Source organism: Schistocerca piceifrons, chromosome 1 (genome assembly GCF_021461385.2).
Source record: "Schistocerca piceifrons isolate TAMUIC-IGC-003096 chromosome 1, iqSchPice1.1, whole genome shotgun sequence".
Taxonomy (NCBI): domain Eukaryota; kingdom Metazoa; phylum Arthropoda; class Insecta; order Orthoptera; family Acrididae; genus Schistocerca; species Schistocerca piceifrons.
This window is the reverse complement of record NC_060138.1, coordinates 659,661,594-659,685,386: the sequence shown is the minus strand read 5'-3', so window position 1 is coordinate 659,685,386 and position 23,793 is coordinate 659,661,594. Positions and strand designations below refer to the sequence as shown.

At 43.1% G+C, this 23,793-nt stretch overlaps 1 protein-coding gene across 3 annotated transcripts in view; it reads left to right on the top strand.

Moving 5' to 3' along the window:
- LOC124805514 (DNA-directed RNA polymerases I, II, and III subunit RPABC3) overlaps window positions 1-23,793 on the top strand; it is a 496,564-nt gene that overhangs the window by 351,760 nt on the left and 121,011 nt on the right. The window lies entirely within an intron of this gene.

Below are 23,793 nucleotides of genomic sequence, written 5' to 3'. Positions count from 1 at the left end.
AAGGATGAGTTCGCAGTGAACAGCGAAACAGCCATGCGATTTCACGACAAATGGTTCTGGGCACACTTGCTAGTACTCCATATACATTATATATTTCTCCTTTCTTCACACTGATACTGAATTGATTCGTCTGTGTGGCGGGACAGGATTCCTTAATTAGGATTTTATGGCGCAATAAACAGTATGTTGGGGTCCGGGGACTGGTGTGCCTTGTGCTCCACTTATTTTCCAGTGGTTCGTAACCTGTAGTTCAGAATTGTCAACAAAAAGTAGAGTAATACCATCCTGCAGGATTGGAACAATGCAGGCGACTTCTCTTGTCGTTAATTCTGGAAGCAGCCATTCTTCAGTTGTGTGCTGGTAAGTTTGCTGATGGAAAGGGCCTTACAGTATTAATTATTATGGACCGAGAGGATGGACGGCTATTGGTCTGACCGTATTATTGTAGGCAGGATTTTTTTCTTTTCGTTTGGGAAAAAAATTGCACGAGCTCTGATAAAACGTATGATTGTCACAAAAGACAAATTTCTTCCGATCTTTTCTTCACACGGCAAGCGTGCGAACATTATTAGACATGCATGCACACGTTTGTCTGTGTTACAATCACTCAAGTGATTCACTGGGGCCGCGTAATCACACTTTAAGTATAGTTCCTTCTACAAGACACTTCGCATAATAAATTATGGGACGTACAATTCCGCAGAACAAGTGCCATGGGAGCGTCTACACTACATAGGCAGCGATTCATACGGCAAGATTGCTTATCTGATTAATCACAAGTACGTGAACGAAGGGGACCGCATCTCTCAATTTCTGAATTTCGTGAAGGCACACGAGCACGTAGTGAGGAAAACGATGCATAAAGTATTTCCTAATATGTACGTGTTGAACGTATGTTGGTTTGAAAACCGACCCTGAGTTGCAGATTTTGTATCACCTCCGCACGCGGATTTTCGTCCGCCGCGTCATGCATTTTCAGCAGATTTGAAATGCCGTCTCTAGTAAATGCGCTTTCATACATGAATAGCACCAAGCTCGGGAATTGTGACTGGGGTATGCATTGTTGTAAATACCAATGCACTAACTGTACCCGTCATTGGTGGTTTTCCTCCCGTAATGCCTGGACTTTCTGCAGATGGTATGGATGGAGACGGGGTTCGTGGACAACACGCCACACGACACTTCTACGCGTGCGCAGCGCCTGTGCAACGTGCTGAGTGTTGGTGACTGGTCGCCTTCGAACATTGTCAGCACAACCATCTCCAATAGTAGTGTTCTAGCCGAGTATGGGCGACCCGCATCACATTTCGGCACCTACCAGAGGACAAACAATAGGCTGGGGATAATTTTCGCAAATACTAAGCACAAAATGCTACTACTTTCCTGTATAATGGAGGTTCCTCAGGGGGAAAACACCTGCGTGCAACTTTCAGGCTTCTCTGAGGCGTCTCAATATAGCCGCAAACGTGGAATGGTGTGGGGTACGTCTGTTTGGGAAACGTTCTCCATACAATCTTGCAGTAGCTCTCCCATTACAACAACGACTGTTAGCGTCCGCGACATACCATAAGTTACACATGTCCTGGGTGGTGCTAAAGAACAGTCACTACAAGGCAGGTATCTAACAGAGGCAGCCAGATAATCTCAAAGATCTCCTGGCTAAAATGAATTTGTTACTAGACATGGACTCACACGGTTCTTCTCAAGACCCTCCAGCTACAAACCTTAGACCTGCCATCAAAATATGTAAATCAACTTTGAAGGCATAAGTACCGGGTGATCAAAAAATCAGTATAAATTTGAAAACTGAATAAATCACGGAATAATGTAGATAGAGAGGTACAAATGGACACACATGCTTGGAATGACATGGGGTTTTATTAGAACCAAAAAAATACAAACGTTCAAAAAAATGTTCGACAGATGGTGCTTCATCTGATCAGAATAGCAATAATTAGCATAACAAAGTAAGACAAAGCAAAGATGATGATCTTTACAGGAAATGCTCAATATGTCCACCATCAGTCCTCAACAATAGCTGTAGTCGAGGAATAATGTTGTGAACAGCACTGTAAAGCATGTCCGGAGTTATGGTGAGGCATTGGCGTCGGATGTTGTCTTTCAGCATCCCTAGAGATGTCGGTCGATCACGATACACTTGCGACTTCAGGTAACCCCAAAGCCAATAATCGCACGGACTGAGGTCTGGGGACCTGGGAGGCCAAGCATGACGAAAGTGGCGGCTGAGCACACGATCATCACCAAAGGACGCGCGCAAGAGATCTTTCACGCGTCTAGGAATATGGTTTTTTTTTGTTCTAATAAAACCCCATGTCATTCCAAGCATGTGTGTCAATTTTTACCTCTCTATCTACATTATTCCGTGGTTTATTAAGTTTTCAAATTTGTACAGACTTTTTGCTCACCCGGTGTATCAAAATGCCAAGTCTTACAGAAGATTTTATCAAAATACAACATCGATGTTGTTGCTGTTCAGTAAACACATACTCAAAATGAAGAGCAAATGAATCAGAGAGGAAAAATTCCTGGCTTTGAATTATCAGGAGCAACGTACGACCGTGCTTACGGATTGGCAGCATACGTACGATCGTCAATCAAGAATGCACATCTATGCTCTGTATCTGATCTCAGTGACATCCACGAAGTTACAGTAAAAATAGAACTAGCAGCAATTAATGTATATAAACTCTCAGCTTTCACAGGTCGTCCTGGTGTCACAAGACCCCGCCATATACCTCGGAGATTTTAACAGCCACCATACTCCATGGAAATACAAGCAAAGTAATGAATGTGGTGAAGCTATTGTAAACTGGGTAGAAGGCAATAGCTTATGTTTGGTGTTTGATGCAAAGGATAAAGGAACATTCGTATCAGCAGCTTGGAGACAAGAATATAATCCCGATCTATGCTTTGTAACGACAAATGAAAATAAGTTACATCTCCAAAGTTCGCGGTTCGTATTACAAGACTTCCCACACAGCCAACTCCCAGATGTCTTAGGCGCCACGCCTTATAAATTCCTGTTGTCTGTGGTATGTTATCAGCTGTAAATGACGCATGGAAACTCGAGATTTGAACACGGCTTCCAATAATCTGTTTCCTACGGTTCTGTCTGACACTGCCTGTTACCTCTGCCCGGATTTCAGCTGTTGATATTCGTCTACTTGATAAAGTAGTCCCACAATCCTACGATCTTGTAGCTATAAAGTCTTCCTAGAAGGGACCATGCCTACTCCTCCGGTCCTGAGAACATTTCGTCTCCATTCGTTCTTCAATGATTGTACAACAGCCAACTGCCAATTACCAGCTTTGCTGTCAGGCTCCCAATGCTACCTATGGCAATTATTTGACTTTCGTAAAGCCTGAAAGTCGGCGATTAAACTGCACATGCACATTCTCTGGACATATTGTGTTGCAGTCAACATCTGAAATGTTCCAGTAACATTAGACATACGCAGTAGCCAGTATATAGTCACACTATTCTCTATCTGCAGGAATAACTTTCTTCTGTATTGATAGCGAACTCGCATGAGGAGGAATTGATTGATCAACATACCCTAGAACCATGAAAGTAGTGGAATATGTTGGGTATCGCCTGGTCAACGTGTTAGTTACCGACAGCAGACGTGGATGCAGGTAAGAGATATTTATAACTGTCCAGCGTCTCAGCTACATTTTATTCGCCTGTTTCGGAAAGGAACGGTAAGGCCATGTTTAATAACAGTCAAATAACGAAAGTTCTGAATAACAGTCTCGTTTGTGCAGTAAAACGCTGTTTTACGACTTCTGCGCACGTAACACTTTCCTTATTTTCGGGAAGATGTCGTTGTGCGGCTCATTTACGGCTCGGATCCGCAGTGCCCCGAGGCGCGGTTAGAACGCACACAGCAGTTTGGCTGATGGCAGCAAGAGTACCCGAAGGCCGCGCGTGCGCGCTTGTGCAATCCGCCGAGCGGGCCCCCGTCACAGCCACGGGTGGCCGTTTCGCACAGCAGGTGATGTCATGCCGGCGCAAATACCGTGCCCGCTGCCCGCGCCGCCGGCATTCGCCCAAATCTCAGCCTAGTTAACGAATGCCGCGTCCACACACACACACACACACACACATAAATCAGCAAATTGTATGTCACCACTAACACTAATTTAATAGACACTCGCCCGGACCTCTTCTCTCCCCCCCCCCCTCACCCCCCACACACACGCACCACTTTTAAGTCTTCTTCTTTTCTCCCTGTTGTACTCATTCGGTCCTGCTCCACATGTTTTTTATGTTATCCTCACCGTCATTTTCATCCTTGCCCGCCGCACTGTCAGAAGCAAACTCAGTGTAATACCTAAATTCTCCAAAGAAAGTATATACACAAAAATGGCTACACAATCACCTGGTGGTCGGATCCCGCATCCCTGTAATAGGCCCAACTCGAACCCGTGGTTTGCAGCTTTCCTAAACGTGTTCAAATAATTTGCGCCCAATTGCAGTTTTAAGTCATCGCTTTTGAGAATGCGTTATACCTGACATCTGTACTACTATATCAGTGCCTAGAGCACAATTTGCAAATTGGCCATTTACTATGGTGCTTTTCACAGGAAAGCGGCGTAGGCTTCCTCTTGCTAAGCTTGCCAGTGACTGCAGCCACGGAGACATTGTTTTAGCTTACTTTCTTTGGTCAATTGAGGACGATTCGTAAGTGCAGAGGTTGCATGTATGTCACGCCATGTTGTCGTTTTGAACTCTTGGTACGTTGTTTCGCTAAAATGTAGTTGTCCATTCGCCGCCGAATTCTTATGAGCCAAATCCAACATTAACCGAGCACACCTACACGCATTGGGGATCCACATCTGGATTTTCCGTAGTTTTCCTAAATCATTCAAAGCGAATGTAGAAATGCTCCTCTTAAAAAGGCCATGGCCGAAGTGATCGATATCTTATTCTTGCCCAGTTGGATCTAACGCTTTATTGCATGAGTAGAAACTCCCCTGCTGTGTTTTTTTGTCTGCATGTGAAGGCTAATCACAGGAACCACTGGAGGTATTTTCATACAGTTTTCACTAACAGACAGAACTATTCACGAGAAATGTTTCCATATACAGCTAAGTCAGCCGCGTCGGCTAGCCTTAGATACTTACAGCTACCAGTGGGAAACCTGGAAGGACCGCTAGTTGTCTTCGATACTAATCTTCATTCACTCCTCGCAACTCATAAAAGACGCACTTGAATGTCTGCTGATAACCTATATCGATACCATTCCTCGTTGTACAGTCTAAGCAAACCTTGCGCTACCAGATTACAACTCCAGGAGTAAGTTGGGTTTTTTTTTTTTACTCAGATGTCTTTGTGAGTCTATCCACAATGGGATATAGCGATGTTTAAGTTTTACACTGGCTGTTTTGTTTATACTCTTTTTCTATTTCAGTTTTATCCTTTGTAATAAGCAATGTGCTCTGCGACTTTTTCTTTTAGCATATTAGGAACAAGTCTTCCGGTGTTTGGTTTTCGACATTTTTCTGGTCATATTTATTTTTTCAGAATTCTATGGGTAGCGTTTTTTTCTTAAGAGGCAACTTTTTACCACAATTATTTTAATCAGCAGTGGATTTGTCTTACGGATGCGACAACTGTATAGTTACGCTTGAAGTTAGTGCATATCTCAAACTTACTTCTTGCCACTCTGTTGAAACACTCTCGCTGCACTTACATTCAATGTGGATGATGTGTAACCATGAGGCGGGAATGACGCTACGTCAGCTAAACGCTGACACGCTCCCATAACGATACGGCGTAGGCGGCCCCCCGCGTAAACACTGTGACGTCATAGTTCTGCAATACAGGAAAACAGCACACTAAAAACCACGAACAGCGAATGAACCAACGCCATTTCGAGATAGCGGGGAAAATAATCCGATACGTGGAACAGGATAAAGCTATCGAACTCCAGGACGCAATTCTTGTAATTGCTGCTTCTGTTGTCGCATTACGGAAGGAACTAGCTTGCGGCCTTTGATTACCTCTTATTTTATGAGCACTCCTGTGCGATGTGCGGCTTCTGACTACGCGTATGTAGTTTTCAAAAAGTGCTTTTTAACAACACTCTTTTATTAACGATAGTCTGACTCGCTCGTAGTACTCACATATTCATGATAATTTTCGCAGGTTATTTAGGTCTGTTTATTTTGATTGCATGTTACTGGATCATAAGTATTAACTTAGTCAGCTGGTTAGATTTCCGTCCTCAGTGCAAAAATATTAAGAGAATACTACAAGAGGCCCGCCCGGTTAGCCGTGCTTTCCGGATTGGGAAGGAGCGCCTGGTCCCCGGCGGACTTGTGTCGAGGTTCGGTGAACCGGCCAGTCTGTAGATGGTTTTTAGGCGGGTTTTCCATCTGCTTCGGCGAATGCGGGCTGGTTCCCCTTATTCCGCCTCAGCTACGCTATGTCGGCGATTGCTGCGCAAACAAGTTCTCCACGTACGCGTACACAACCATTACCCTACCACGCAAACATAGGGGTTACGCTCGTCTGGTGTGAGACGTTCCCCGGGGGGGGAGGGGGGGAGGAGAGGAGGGAGAGATGTCCACCGGGGGGCGGGCGGCCGAACCGCACAATAATCCTGAAAGAGTGGTGTTGTGGACCACTGCGGCTGCGGCGGGGACGGAGCCTCTCCGTCGTTACTAGGTCCCCGGTTAACATAGAGACCTATAACTAGTTCGATGCAGCGCCTCTTGTTTTCAGATGCATTTCATACAATAACGAAGTAATTTGTGCGTTGCTTCTGGTGTTAAATGGAACACCCTCTTAGAAGTTCTTGTAACACTGTAGTGTTGGAATCACCAGTTACAGGTGAGTGTAAGGTGATATGAAGTGTGCTTGTTCACATGTTGATCAAACGACGTTGTCAGTGACAATGGAATTTGACCATGGGATCACAAGACTTGGCAGTGAATCAAGAGAAATCTGTCACCTGGTTGTATGAAGCACGTGTATTCTTGGACCAGCCCACCACATCACGGACGCAGACCAGTGGGGGCAGTGTTAAGCTCCGGATAGGGGGAGGGGGGGCATTTACCTGGAATTCCATGGGACCTGTGGTAGTAAGCGAAGGGACCACAACAGCTGTCGACTACACCATTATTATTGCGGACCACGTCCATCCCTTGACGTCTCATGCTTTCTCTGACTGTGATGTCATTTTCTAGTAGGGTAACTGTCCGTGTCAGAAGGCCAGGATCTTACTACAGTGGCTTGAGCACAGCATGACAGTGAACTCACGGTTCATGTCATGGCCACGAAATTCACGTGAATTGCACCCGATGCCTGCTATCTTGCGCCAGTTCCGCTCCCACAATCCACCGGCCCAGTATTTACGGGAATTGGGTGATTAGTTCGTAGACATCTGGTGCCTCATACCTTCGGAAATTTACGAAGAAATTGTCGAATCTATGCCACGGAGAATCGTTGCTGTATATCGTTCCCAAGGTGGACAAACACGCTATTTAAGCAGGTGGTCATACTGTTCAGGCTCGTGAATGTAGACCTATATACAAATTAATCTCGTATACGGTAAATCAGAAACAGAAGACTCATATACATAACATGGGGGGACTAAAGACCCTTACTTCCTAGCTAGACCTAAGACAGTTAAGTTTATTATGAGACTCGTGCAAATATTCCCCATTGAGTGCTAAGTAACGAATTTTCAAAATTCTTTCCCGTAAAGTATAAAGTGTATGAGAAAAGCAAAACTTACGTTACTATCGTATTTTCTGAGATTAAACACGGAGCTCTTGAACGTGACTAAATTGTATAATACAAATAGCTTTTTTTTAAATTGTCCACTGCGTGATGGTTTTCTTTAGGACAGAGAAGGAAGCAACTTAAAAAACTGAAATAGGCTTGATATTGTTCGTGGTGTTTCTAAAGAAAATAAGAATTTGCTAGGTAAGGCTAGTTCAAATGTTGCTAACTTTTATGTTTGTGTATTGTTTGTGATTTCTAACTCCAAACGGATTGAAAATGGCTCTCTGTTGGCTCTGATTGCAAGGTTTCAATAAATTTTGATATTCCTTGCACGTAATGTTGTACCATACTACACACGTACGGACTACTTGTTTAAACTATTTCGACATTATAGCTTTTACCGACAAAAAACTGGACCAGCAAAGGTGGGATGCAAATGCTACTGACTCATTAAATCGTGTTATTTTTATCACAAGTGTTTTTTATGTCACCTATCACCTTTCTCAACTCGGGCATTGACAGTTAAATGTGAAAAAAGTGCCAAAGTATACAGTCATTCGGAATCGACATTCGACTGCTGGTCCAATTTTAACTGGCTGCTTCAGTTAGTTCGTAGTTTAGAGAAAAACGGGGGCATACAACCTCCATTAGGGCCGTATTAGTAAAGCCCAACTGTATTCACAACAGTTTACGGACTGAGGACAGTTGGCTCCAGCTGCCCCACTGCTATGCTCAACAACTTGAATAAATAACGGCCGTCGTCATTTCAAGACGAACTGAGGCAGGTTCTACACTTCCACCACTGCTTCAAATGCTGTTACACTGCACTCAAAAAAGCACTGAGAAGTCTTAGTTGTGACCGCTATACTGGAAACTAAGCAGAGCTCCTCGCCTCCACCTACAGACATCCACCAAAACCGCCTTGAATCTCGTTAGAGAAAAGCTACACAGTGATAGCTGAAACGACATCAGCCTGCAGTCATTAAGATGTATGTATGTTTGCTGCAGAGGAGCAACACACTTCATTCGCTTTAATGTATCTTAGCCAAGGCTATTCCTTCAGCTAACTATGACTATAACTTTCACAAAACCAGAACTGCTGAGGGACTGTCGTCGCGCTTTATCGTGCCATACGGTTCCTTCTCAAAACGCGTACCTTAACACAAGAGGTACGCCGCCGTTTCTGTCACCGCACTCGCAGGTCCAGGGTAACTCTCAAAGATTGTGCGACATTCAGCCTTCCAACAGGTCAGCCTTCAATTGCTAAGTCATCGAGATTTACCTCTTCCGCCAATTTTCTACCATTGTACTGCTTCCTGGCGGGACATCCATCTATTATTTTGATAAACACTTCGTGAAAAATTCCATTGGCTTCATGGATAACCTCCCCAGCACTTTGACCGGACCAAAAGCTCTTTCCTGAAATGAGGGAAATAGCAGAATTCACTAACGTCAGCCCGCAGTTGGAAGCATTCGACAATCGGTAACGAACGACAGTGTTCTTATCGTGTTAGTGAACTGCGGTCTCGTTGATGATAACGTCAGTGCTGTGGCTTTCTCTAGCGTCTGACATAACGCATATAAAACAGTCCCCTTTTTGAAATCCGGACGCAGACAGACACTGCTAAAGAAAATCATTCCCTGATGAAAGCTCGGGAACGATAGAGCATACGCTAACAGGAACACTAGCTGCAACCGCGAGGTTTCACAGGAATTTGCATCCATTTCGTTTGGTGCTCCTCGCTGTAATACTTCAATGCTCATACAACTTTAGAACTTATTTCCCAGCGCACGTTTCGCCGTCGCTTCACTTTCGATAGAGTGATGTCATTTATGAAACTGGCAGCTAAGCAATGAGATTTTCATTTTTGGAAAGTTCAAAGAGCTTTGTCTGGAGTAGGTAGCTACTGCCATTGTTTGGGAACAGAGGATCAAGCTTAGCGAACGAACCATGTTGATGCGACATTGTTTCTACTATCGCGTTTGCACTAAATATTACTTCTCTAGAAATATCGTTCTTCCTGTGCGTGATGAATATTTGGAACGTTATCGTCGTCGAAAAAAATCGTTTTGGTGGTGTTAGTTATACTTTTCGTAAATATTAGTCAGCAGTGCATCGTTTTTAATTTATTTTTGTTCCAAAGATCTTAAAATCAGCTACTATCGTTTCTGGATAATTCCTGACGAGTCGAATGTTGACTAACAGTGAACCGTCTTGAATATGCTCGTCTTAGGGTTAAGAGATTCATGCAGACGTGCTTTAAGGGGACTGAAGTTGAAACCATACCGGATAAGTGTTGTGCAAGAACTGAAGGAGTCTGACCTGCAGAAAAAAATGCATTTCTGTTCATGACTGTTGAGAAATGTTGCCAGTGGTTTCTTGAACTACTAAGGCTCATCATGGGTGACGAGGCATGGTTGTACAGTCTGCATACATAAGTTCCCAAAACAACCATTATTGGTCGACAGAAAACCCACACGCGATCCACCAGGTACCTTTGCATGACGAGAAGACTGGTGTTTCGTGTGCCATTAACGCCACACGCGTTATGGGTCTCATAGTCTTTGAGACGAAAGTGAACAGTGATGTGTTTGTGGGAACCTTGGAAGAACTTTATTCAACCTTGTCAGAAGAGGAACGTCAATTATATTACCTTCAGCAGGACGGTACAACACGCCACACGTCAGCTGCATTATTGTCCCGTGTGCCTGAGAGTTTACACCTGAGAGGACAATCAACAAAGGCTTGTGGCCTCCTCGGTTATCAGACTTGCCTACTTGTCTTTTACTTGTGGGGACTATTAAAGGTAAGAGTATACGAATGGAATCCCCACACAGTTGTAGAACTCAAGACGAGAATCCAGGATGTTATCAATAGCTCTACAACACAACTGACAAGTATTTAAATGCATCTTCTCAAGCGTCCTCACATGTTTCCTGAAGTTGGCGGAGAACACTTTCAGCAACTACTGTGAATGTGAGTAATGATATTCAAAACATTACATTTCATTTTATGTTCGTGGGTTGACTTCAGGGGCGGGTTTTAAGTGCCACACACTGTAGAATAATATTACTTATTATTATTATTATTATTATTATTATTATTATTATTATTATTATTATTATTATTATTATAACCTCCAAATTGTATCAAGGGTCAGACAACGAGACCTGATAGGTATAACTCAGTTGTGTGCTGGAAAAAGATTTAAGAGAATGGAGAATACAGGAAGAAATACAAAACGTTAATAACTACATAAACTGAGTTAATTGAAAAAAAGCAATAGATTGTTCGGCCTAAAAATTGTGCCCTAAAAACCAGAGGAGTTCAGAAAAAGGCGTGTTACCTCCATGGGCACCTAGAGAGAATGAAGGCAGACAGATTGACAAAGAAGATCCACATATTCTTTCAAAACAGGAAAACAAAGGAAACGGCCGAGGAGAAAAAAAGGTATGCAGATTGCACAGGAGCTTTATTCAACAGACAATTTCAGAATAGAAATCAAGAAATTCAAAGGTTTTTAGGAAGACACAAAAAACTGAAAACTGGAGTGAAATGGTGAGACGTGAGTGAACGAGCCCATTCTGAGAAAATGAGAATTTTGGAAAAGGATGAAGGAGAAGAGAAATAAATAGTTACATTTTAAAAAAGTATTTACCCCACTAGCCCATATTTTGAAATGAGCCATTAATGCTCCAAAATTAGGTGATAAATGAGATTTTAAACTATACAATTTTAAGGAATTGGTGGTTAATGTACTAGTTGTATGTAACTTATTACCTTTACTTTGTACATTACGTGTTCTGTGATGTATTTCTCGGACATTGAGGGTTAATTTGCTGTAAACATTTCAGTTCTATTTCTATAAGGCAATACTGTTATTGAGCATTATCATACGTCATCGTACGACGGACGTAACGGAAAGCCCGGTGTTATGTTTCGGTGGCTCAAACAAAACGCATCGAGCACATTAATATTCCGTCAGCGCAATATTACGTAGTTTCCATGTACTGTTGGTTTTCAGAATTAACGTTAGATGTATTTGTAATTCATCTCGTACATTCATAGCTACCCCTCTTGTTAATATTGCGATCTTTAACGGACTGTTTTGAAATGACCATTACGAATATCAGCAAGTGCGTCACTCCACAGTTCAGTCGCATGTCCTGCACTGTAAACACGTTTATCACTGTCACGTCGGGCGTTCTTTATAACCTGTTGGAGTACTCCTTGCAGTATTAACTCTTTCTGAAGTACGTGGTTGCGGCAGTTGCCATTTTGGCTGTACGGCCTACATCCGGTGCTTAGGCTTTTGAGGAACCTACAAAGATACCATTGTCATGACTGAATCCAACAGTGGACACGCGGTGCCATTTCCTCTCGTATCTGCGAAACAATTCTTTATACTTTTAGCGTTTTATGCCTCTATAAACAGAAAAGAACATATAACTGTGGTTAGGACGCCTCTTTGTCTGTGATTCCACGCTTTCCTGCTCGTCTACTGACGTATAAGGTAATTCGTTTTTACGTTTCCCAAAAGTGGGGTTTTCTGTATTTTATCGACATGAAACAATGCCGAGCAATTGAAATGAGCTTTATAGCGTCTATTAAAGCACCACCGTAAATCGCGACGACCACAACCACTTAAAGCACTCTTTGGTACTAAGAACCACGACCTTTTGCAGCCCTTCGTCCACGCTGTTTTTCCAGTGACAGGGAACTGAGCCCACGTATTTCAAAACAATATGAAGTCAGTAAACAAAAACTGAAAGGTGTATATTTATCGAAGGCATTATAGTGAAGATAAAACCCTTAAAGGAACTTTCCAGCTTTTCATGGCTCCAGACGATTTTTTTTTTTTTTTTCCTCAGAATTGTGGCTTTACTCCCCAGATTTAAACTTTCCTTTGCTTTTTCTTTCCAGAAATGTACTCTAACTTTACTGGATAAACTGACTGATTCATTTCGTTATTTCATGGAGGAGCGGCATTTGAAGCATTAGTGGATACCTTGACCCGCAGGTGTCGAACACGGTTCGGTTACGCCGTTGCTAATGTAGAAGGATTAATATATATGACATCGCTAATGCAGAACAAGAACATGGATGACGGGCGAACCGTGAGTTGGTTAGAAACAAACGTCACTAACAGAAGACTAGTTTCCTGCAGTGAAACTACATCGATTAGCGACACCAAGCAACTGTAGAATCGGATGAAGTTCGTAAATAAACGTACAGGGAAAATGAAAACAATAAAACGGGAACCCAGGAGCTATTGTTAGACCTAATTTCATTACAGTTTGTAGCTTCGTGCATCTGTTACTTACTTACGATCAAACTCTTCTATCTCCCCAATTTTCTTAATTGCCATGTCATACTTCACATGTTGCATGGCATTTGCTCCAAGGTTAAATTTGGAAATTGCTCGTTGTAGTAGTACTGCTGAAATACAAAAAGGGTTTCACACCTAACATTTGTCGGAGGGAAGTGGGTTGTTCAGAAAGTGGAAAGTTCCGAAAGTGTGCACACGAGTCTCCTTTGCCGAAAATCAATTGACCTCGAACTTGCGGCTGGTGTCTCGTAGAACTCTTTATTCCGCAAAGTTCCGAAATTGCGTCTTGGAGTACACTTTTTTCGTGCAGATTAGAACTATGAAATCACATGGGAAGGACCTCTGTTTTGGCTTCTCTGAATTAAATTTCGTGCTCTGTCGCTCTTCATCATCTCTCGGTGACAGTAGCATTACTCATCTTGCACGCGAAATGACTACGGTGTTCAAGACATGTCACTGAAGGCATTCAGGATATCAGAGCCGCAAGCAGTTCGCGAAATGTCGACTCTCGTCTCTGCCATTAGCGCATTCGTCACACAATGTAAAAAAAGTTGTGTGACGGCGTAATCTCAACTAGGTACTGCCAAACTCAGTAGGAAATATCTTATAGTCTATGTTACGTACGATGAGGTGGGGAGACGGACCTGCACGACGTTTTGGCTGTCTGTCAGCTATTCCTGTAGTTCAGACGTGCGTTTGCAGAGACTCCCACCTATCCTATCGAACAACCATTGTTCTTCTTCACAGCATTGTCAGCACGATTTCAGTTTAAGTCTTCTGTTAATTTTTATTGTGAAAATTACTAGAAGAGAATTTGCGTGCTATCGCAGTATCAAATTGAAAATAGTTCATTTCCTCGGTTCCTACCAGGGAAATCTGTTGTTCCTTCCGTATGTATATTCCCGTTTAGAGCGCCTTTATCCCAATCCCAATTCGCTTGGATTTAGCCGAAAATTACTGAAAGAATATAAACGGCCTGTTGCGACGTTCACATTGAGAATGATAGGGGGGGGGGGGGGGAGATATGCTACTGTGTTCAGCTGATCGTTGTTTTTTGCCAAAATTTTCTTTGCGTTTTGTTTGGTCAGTAATTTGCAGACAAGTTGGAAATGCTCATTGCGCTGGTTTTCTATATGAGTTGACTTGTGTAAATGATAAAAAATGGAATTTTTTTCATTTTTCTTCGAAAATGTCATGTATTCCCTTCGTCGACTTTCAGTGTTATTTGTAGAGTTAAGTAAATTCCGGGATGGGTCCCGTAAAAAGCATACGATTTGTTTCCTAACCCCAATCCGAGCTTACGCTCCGCCTCCCGTTATCTAGTCGTCGACGGGATGTTAAATCATTAGTCTTCCTTCCTTCCCCTGCTAGCAGTATCTGTAAAGAAAACTTATATAAGAATGGTTGTCTCATATTGCATCCAGTAAAAAGCGTTCCTGATTTTTGGTTAAGAACTTAAGAGAACAATAATTCGTTTGTGTTTTTGTTCAAAAGTAGCCCATGGTTTCTCGATACGTGTACAATTTTTATTGCGGTCTGTGGTCTTGCAATACATGATTTTAGTGGGTAAACTTTGCTAATAACTTCGTTAGGGTGTAACCCTAGACCACCAGTCCAGGAAGATGCTAGCACAAGGCGGGACAAGGAATTAAAAATATCATGTTCAGGTTTCTAACAAAGACTGGGAGTTTTTTGTCTCCATTATGCAGTGTACCGCTTTTTATACTTCCGTACGATAGTTCATAATGCCTTTGCTGTGCTGCAGCGAACTTCACCAGTTTACCAGATCTGGCACATTCATTACTCTTGCCGTGTGATGCGTACGCATGGTTTCGTGTTCGAAGACGTTTACTGGAACGTTGTCAACACATACACGCTGTAATAAAGAACACTATCATTTTTTCAGTGTCTTGTAAGCAGTTTCTTGTTTGAGATACTGTTAATGAACTTACTAAATTAAAAATGTTTTGCGCAGTATGTACTACTTCGGTCACTCTATATGCTGCTGAATGTGGACATTCTCAATAACGAAGTGAATTTATGATTTTTTTCGCATGGCACAGAGGACTGCGCTAATCAGCCAATATCAGGTTTAAGGTTAGGAATATTTTTCATAGTAATACGCTGTGTACAGTTAAAAAATGTTCAAATGTGTGTGAAATCTTATGGGACTTAACTACTAGGGTCATCAGTCCCTAAGCTTACACACTACTTAACCTAAATTATCTTAAGGACAAACACACACACACACACACACACACACACACACACACACACACACACGCACGCACGCACACGCCCAAAGGGAGGACTCGAACCCTCCCAGCGGAGTTTCGAGTCCTCCCTTGGGCATGTGTGTGTGTGTGTGTGTGTGTGTGTGTGTGTGTGTGTGTGTGTGTGTGTGTGTGTTTGTCCTTAGCATAATTTAGGTTAAGTAGTGTGTAAGCTTAGGGATTGATGACCTTAGCAGTTAATTCCCATAAGATTTCACACACATTTGAACATTTTTGACTCGAACCTCCGCCGGGACCAGCCGCACAGTCCTTAGTCCTTGACTGCTGCGTACAGTCAAAATATTTTATTATCCCGTTTTTTTTATCCAAAGCTTTTTTGAAAGAGAGATTCTTGAGATGTTGGGCTATTAAAAATTTAGCTGCTAGGAACTGTTTTTCTGAAAGTGTGTATCTGGAATGTAGCGGTGTATGGAAGTGAAGTGTGCTGTTGCAGCAGAATGCTGAAGAGGAGACAGGTTGATCGAACAACTAATGAGGTGTTATTGTGCTCTTCATTCCAAATAGTGGTTTGATGCAACTATCCCTGCTGCTCTATCCTGTCCAAGTCTCATCATCTCCGAGTAACTCCTGGAATCTACATCCTTCTGAATCTGCGTATTGTATTCATCTCTTGGTCTCCCTCTACAATATTTACCCTCCACGCTTTCCTCCAGTACTAAATTGGTGATCCCTTGATGCCTCAGAATGTGTACTGCCAACCGACCCTTCTAGTCCGGTTGTGCCACAAATTCCTCTTCTCCCTAAGTCTAGTCAGTGCCTCCTCAGCAGTTACATGATCTGCAGTCGAATTTGTGAGCAAAGTAGTTTATGACGCAACTTGAGCAAAAGAATGGATCGGTTGATAGGACGCGCCCTGAAGCGCCAAGGAATCACTAATTTGCTAATGGAGAAAAGTGTGGGTGTAAAGACTGTAGAAAGACATCAAGGCTTGAATACTTAAGCAGGCTGATGCGGTTGTAGGTTCAATAGATGAAGAGGCTTGGATACACAGAATAGTGTAGTGTTTGGACCGAAAAAAACGACAATAATGATACGATCGACAATAATAATGCGATTACTACTTCTATACGTTTGATTAATGTAGTACAGACATAAATGTTACATCATTTGAAGTGATGCAGATGATGAATATTTCGTGGGCAAATGAAGGTAATTATAAATTCTCCTCATATGTCAGGTTTATTTCGGTTTCTTGAAATTACTGCAGCCAGCCGCCTTTTGTTTTGTTCTTCAATTTTTTATTATTCGATTACCGGTTTCGAACTGCCTTGCGATTCATCAGATGGTACATATTTAATAATTGTCTGCAGCAGTGTGGGGGTTGTGTAGCTGACGCAAGATGCATAAACGAAACACGTAAGTACTGAGTGCGGCGAGAATTATTCGCATTATGAGATAGATTTTGTTGCTTTAGTTACAGTGGTTAGTATCCGTTGGTTAGAAGAATACTGTGTACACCAACATCCAACCAACGGATACTAATCACTGTAACTAAAGCAACAAAATCTATCTCATAATGCGAATAATTCTCGCCGCACTCAGTACTTACGTGTTTCGTTTATGCATCTTGCGTCAGCTACATAACTCCCACACTGCTGCAGACAATTATTAAATATGTACCATATGATGAATCGCTAGGCGGTTCGAAATCGGCAATGCAATAATAAAAAATTAATGAACAAAACAAAACTACGGTCGCAGGTTCGAATCCTGCCTTGGGCATGGATGTGTGTGATGTCCTTAGGTTAGTTAGGTTTAATTAGTTCCAAGTTCTAGGCGACTGATGACCTCAGAAGTTAAGTCGCATAGTGCTCAGAGCCATTTGAACCATTTTTTGAACAAGACAAAAGGCGACTGGTTGGTTGCAGTAATTTCAAGAAACCGGTATATTCATCACAGTCGCAGTGTTCCACATTCACAATGGATAAATCTAACAAAAATGGAAAAATTTTGATTCTCTCAGTTTCAAGATACATAGAACCAATATAGTAAATTAAACAAGCAAATAAAAGAAAACTTAAATCTCCTTCATTCCCTGTTTTTCAGGAAAAGTTATAATTGGTTGAATACTGGAAAAAATGACCAGTTTTTTCCTGTTGATTCTATTTTTGTGAAAGTCAGCTCAAAAGTCATGTTGCCATCGAGGATCATATCATTATTTGCGCATTACGACTAGTCAGTGGCAAAGGATGAAAACAGAGGTTGAAAAACAGTGTTTTCATGTTAATTTGCCCTTCCTCTTTTATTATTTCACAGAAATGGCAGACAAATCTCTAATCTTGCTATATCATTTCGAAAAAAATATTTCTCTTCTCGTATTGGAGCCATTCTACAATACAACGGATGTCTGGCGACGACAGCGGGAGACAACCGTAAGATCAGGTGGGGGCAAGCTTTGCACATTGCACTTACAGGGGTACCTTAAGCCACTACACATGGCAACAGACACATTTTTGTCTCAGCATTGGGGTATCAATCCTTACGCCACGTGTTTGCTGTTCGTCCCTCTTGGCATTGTTATTGAAATAGCAGTGATCGCTAATCCGTTCTCTATAATCGCAATATTTCAAACCAATGAGAATTTAAGAATGAAAATTATTCCTTTTTTTAAAAAAGTCTATTAAAAACTAAAAATCTTAGTACTGTTTCTATTCATTATTGAAAGTTCGGTTTTTACTCTATTAGTAAAAAATAAAATAAACACCTGTTGCATACGAGATTATTCAAAACTAAAGTACCGGTATCGGTCTTAACCGGCCTGTTTTCGCCAATCCCAGCTCAGAAACGCGTTGGACTAAAACGGGGAAATACAACATTGTGACTAAAGAGATCCTATTAGTAACGAAAGTATACCTAATTTGCTAGTCCCGGATCGCCCTTGACTAAATGTCTGTTGATAACTTGAATGTACTTTTGTTAGGCCATTGTCCTTTGTTCGTCGGCTGACGCACAAAGCTCTACGAGGTGCAGTCTTCCTGCGATACATTCGTCGCAGGCGCTCGGTTGACGGACTGTCGCTGCAGAATGTTAGCAGACGTGCAGCCACACACGGAGCCGCCATCGCTGGGCCGCGTGTTGCCGGCTGATTGGCCGGGGCGGGCAGGCGTCCCGCCAACCGCCGCACGCCGGCTGCCTCTGCCTCTGCTTCTGCGTTTGCCACCGTAGGGCAGGCGGCAGGGAACCAGCGTTCGCCATCACCGCCGGCAATTGCACGGGCAGTCGACAGATTACTGTTTAACGCGCGTGCAACAGAGAGTGTGCATTCCCTTCCATAATATCCACTGTCTGTACTAATGGAACACAGCTTCCTGCGACCTTAATCAGGCATCATTGCAGATACCTTTCAGAAAAGCCGGCCGAAGTGGCCGTGCGGTTCTAGGCGCTTCAGTCTGGAACCGCGAGACCGCTACGGTCGCAGGTTCGAATCCTGCCTCGGGCATGGATGTTTGTGATGTCTTTAGGTTAGTTAGCTTTAAGTAGTTCTACGTTCTAGGGGACTGATGACCTCAGAAGTTGAGTCCCATAGTGCTCAGAGCCATTTGAACCATTTGAAACTTTCAGAAAATCGGGTTTGTTGAAACTACCCCTTTTTCGCCCTAGTTTTCTTGAGCCAGGAGTATCCTTATGGCCAAATTATACTGCATCAGTTTGCGGCTCAAGTATTCAGACCAATTTACTTTCCCAGCAATCACCTATTTTCGAAATCATTGTGCAAATGGTTCAAATGGCTCTGAGCACTATGGGACTTAACATCTGAGGTCATTAGTCCCCTAGAACTTAGAACTACTTAAACCTAACTAACCTATGGACATCACAAACATCCATGCCCGAAGCAGGATTCGAACCTGCGACCGTAGCGGTCGCGCCGTTCCAGACTGAAGCGCATAGAACCGCTCGGCTACACCGGCCGGCAAATCATTGTACAAAAAACGATCCAGGACATGTACAATTTTAGCGTCTGTTTCAAAGAGGTTCATAATCAACATTTTGTACTGAGGTGAGAAAAGTTATGGGGTACCTCTTGACATCGCATCGGACCTCCTTTTGCCCGGTGTATTTCGGCAACTGGACGTGGCATGTACTCAAGTCGTTGAAAGTTCTCTGCAGAAATATTGAGCCGCGCTGTGTCTAAAGGCGTCCATAATTGCCGAAATGACTAACCTCTATTATGTCCCATAAATGTTCGGTGGGATTCATTTTGGCAATCTGCGTGGCCAAATCATTCACTAGAAGTGTCCAGAATGTTCTTCATTCCAATCTCGAACAACTGTGACCCGGTGACATGGCGCAATGACATCCATAACAATTCCATAGTTCTTTGGGAACACGAAGTCCTTGAATGGCTCAAAATGGTCTCCAATAGCCGAACATAACCAGGCCCCAGTCCATGATCGGTTGAGTTGAACCAGATGATCCCGTCCATTCCATATAAACACAGCCCATACCATTATGCAGCCACCACCAGATTACACAGTGCCTTGTTGACAGCTTGCGTCCATGACTTCGTCGGGTCTGCGCCACACTCGCATCCTACTATCAGCTCTTACCAACTGAAACCGGGACTCATCTGACCAGGCCAAGGTTTTCTTGTAGTCTAGGGTCGAACCGATATGGCCAACGAGGCCATGAGAGGCGCTGCAGGCGATGCCGTTCTCTTAGCAGAGGCACTCTTTGTCGGTCATCTGCTGCCGTAGCGCATTAATCGTCGTTCGTCCTACATTAATTTCTGCGGTTAATGTCTGCGCTGATAACTTTACTATTGTGCTCTCGGTCGTTAGGTGAAGGCCGTCGGCCACTGCGGTGCCCATGGTGAGAAGTAATGTCTTGGTATTCTCGGAAACTATTTATACTGTAGACTACTGAATTTCTTAACGATATCCTGAATGGAATGTCCCATGTGTCTAGCTTCAACTACCATCCCGCTTTCAAAGTATGTTAATTCACTTCATGCGGCGATAATAACGTTGAAAACGTTTTGACATGAATCACCTGGGTACAAATGACGGCTCCGCCATTGCACTGCCGTTTTATGTACCTTGTGTACGCGATACTACCCCCATCTGTGTATGTCCTTATCGTTATCCTTGTGACTTTTGTCTCCTCAGCGTATTTGGTTTCCTCCGTCGTCATCTCATTCAGATTGATAATTTACGTGTAGTCGTCGCACTGGAAGTATTTCGATCGTACATAAATGAAAACACACAGAATCACATTTGTATTGGCTGAGTCAATGTCAGTTTAACACCATATCTTTTGCAAAATAATCAAACAGCCAAGATTAATTTGATGAACAGATATAGTTTTATGATAGTACTTTCGGTCCAGAGGGCTATTTAACACTATTTTCATCACTTGCGAATTTTCCGTGAAACTGTTGTATCTTTTGTTCTCGTATTCCGCGAAAGTGAACAGCTTTGCAGACAATTCTCGAAATGATAGGTTTCGAGACAGTTCGCAGCTTCAGTGGCGTCTCGTCTGATCGTCACGAAGCGCCATTATTTCCCGCCGGCCGGTGTGGCCGTGCGGTTAAAGGCGCTTCAGTCTGGAACCGCGTGATCGCTACGGTCGCAGGTTCGAATCCTGCCTCGGGCATGGATGTGTGTGATGTCGTTAGGTTAGTTAGGTTTAATTAGTTCTAAGTTCTAGGGGACTGATGACCTCAGAAGTTAAGTCGCATAGTGCTCAGAGCCATTTGAACCATTTTGAACCATTATTTCCCAGCCACAATGCCGTATGGTTTGTCATCACGTTTGAATGTTCATTTTTCGTTACTTTGGAACCATAAGGGGTGACATGTACGAACTATTTGGTGACGTGGAGTTGCTCGCGGTAGGCGTTCTGTGCGTTGAACGGTACTGATTACGCACTTTCGACAATACTGTCGACACAGATACGGGGCGAGTCGTCATATCACAACACGCACGGTCTGTTTCGCAGGAAGCGTACTATCACACGTTTGTCATTCGTTCACTGGTGAAATTTCAACATTTTTTGACCTTTTGTCCTTTATCTGAGCGTGTCCATCCTGTGAGTTGCTATGAAACACCTTCGGTCTGACCTAAACGCGTTCTTTAAGCAGTCCAAGTAGGCATCAGAGAAGTTATCGTGTTCGATTCCGTGGGAACGGTTGTGCCCTTCGACCGTGATTTAGTCCAGGACAGAAAGGTGGCCGGCATCCGTCGTAATGTCGTCTGTCTCTTTTATTGCGTTACAAATCTAGATTTCAAGTGATAGTGCACTTGTCATCAGTTCGGTCTGAGTAGCCATTTAGACTGTGTGTAATTATAACGGCACATATTCTTATTTAACTCGGACATGCACAGGCATTAGTTGGAATGATACTTCTACATGCACGAACTAGAGTATGTGACGTTATAATTACGTTCAGTCTGCATAACTACTCATAACGTACTGATATTAAGTCTGATATACGATAAAATGGTTCAAATGGTTCTGAGCACTATGGGACTTAACTTTTGAGGCCATCAGTCCCTTATAACTTAGAACTACTGAAACCTAACTAACCTAAGGACATCACACACATCCATGCCCGAGGCAGGATTCGAACCTGCGACCGTAGCGTTCGCGCGGTTCCAGATTGAAGCGCCTAGAACCGCTCGGTCACAACGGCCGGCTTGGATATTTCCATGTAGACATTTTCCTCAGTGGTTTCTCACAGTGAGTGGACTTTATTTGGAGGTTGGCTATCCCACATATGCTGATTAAGCGATGTCCATTGGTGTTCGTCTTTTTGTGTGCTGAAAAATTCCGAATTATATGTCTTTGTTCACGTTCTCTGCCAATTTGCGCATTGAAATCTCCCAACAGGGCTTTGACAAGGTTTTGAGGGTTCTTGTTAAGTACACGCTCGAGTTGTGACCAGAATTTCTCCACTTTGTTTTTGTAAGGATTGTTATTGACTGGAGCATGTGGGTTGGCACACTTAACTGTGAGTAGAGAGAGGCGTTCAGAGGGTGACGAGAAGTCTATTACAGATTCCTGGACACTGTTATGCTCGAGGAATGCCGTTCCCAACAAATTTATGTCACTATTTTTCAGTTTGATTACAAGCCTTCCCTTGTAGACTTGATAGGCACCGGGATCAAAGTCATCCCAATCACGAAAAGGTATTTGTTGGACTGCAAGTAAACGAATTCCAGATCTATCACAAGTATCTGCCAGTATCTTGAGTTTTCCTGTTTTAGTCAGTGTCTGTACGTTCAGTGCACCAATGAATTGCTTTCGCTTTGGTTTGAGGAGTTTTGGGAAGCTCCGACTCTTCGCTGCATGATGTCTTGGTCCCACATAATCCGAATGACCAGGTTCGCCTCGCTCTTCTGAGTTACGGCCTGAGGTGGTTGCTTTGTTGCTTGCTTTTCCATCGTGCTAAGTTGATGGTTGATGTCAGCTGGTGGACGTCTGCCAGGGACTAGTGGCTGATCGTCGATTCAGTTCACCCTCATCGTACGGGTTGTTAGTCCGTACGGCAGCGGATGTATTTCTGGAGTTTTGCAGGTGCCTTTTGGTGTTTTTGGCTTTTACCCTCCTCCTTTATCCGGGCTTTTGACCGGCAGCAGCAATTACTGAGCTATTCAATCCACCCAGTAATTGCTCCAGCCGGAGCATGTATAAATAAGTAGTCCCGATCAGAACAACCATGGGTCCCTCGAACTAAGATCGTGAGTACAGAACCTGACACAAAAAAATTCTATCGACGTCTAGAGTGCGTTACAACATTAATGAGAAAGAGAAGATTTAATCTTACACGTTCATGTAAATTGGAAAATGACGTTAAGGATCTGCAGCACTGTCTATAAAGAGAAGGCTTCTTCCGCCATCTTAAGTCTTTGAACAGTTAGAAATTGGTCACAACTAAATTCACAAGGATCAGTACAGAATGATCACAGGAACATCACACCTCTCTAGTCATAAACGGAAGCTGGGTCAGGAACTTGACGTAGACCCAGGAACGAAAAAAGAACAGGTTTAGAGAATACTGCACTAAGAGGATAGCTCGACAGAATTAAAAATAACGAGGTTCATTGCAGGCCTAAATGGAATGTAATAAACTATTTAACGCTTTGGGCAATTAATGTTACATAGTGACTATGGTGAACATCATACAGAATAATGCATAAAAGTAACTAAAGTAAAATAAATCTTGTATTCCAAAAATTTATCCGGAGATTAACGGGCAACAATGCCCTCAACCACAACCTTGAAGTGCTCAGTGCAGGGGACGGGGCAGAGCAGACATGATACACACAAATATAGAGCTACTTGTGGTTCCCCTCCAGCTCCACTTTTAAGCGATGCCTTGTATTCCACGTCGCTCTTTCCTTGCGTTGCCCAGGGGACGTAGAATCAGAATGCACCGTTCTCTTTGCGAGGCGTCGCCACAGGTCTCGATGCG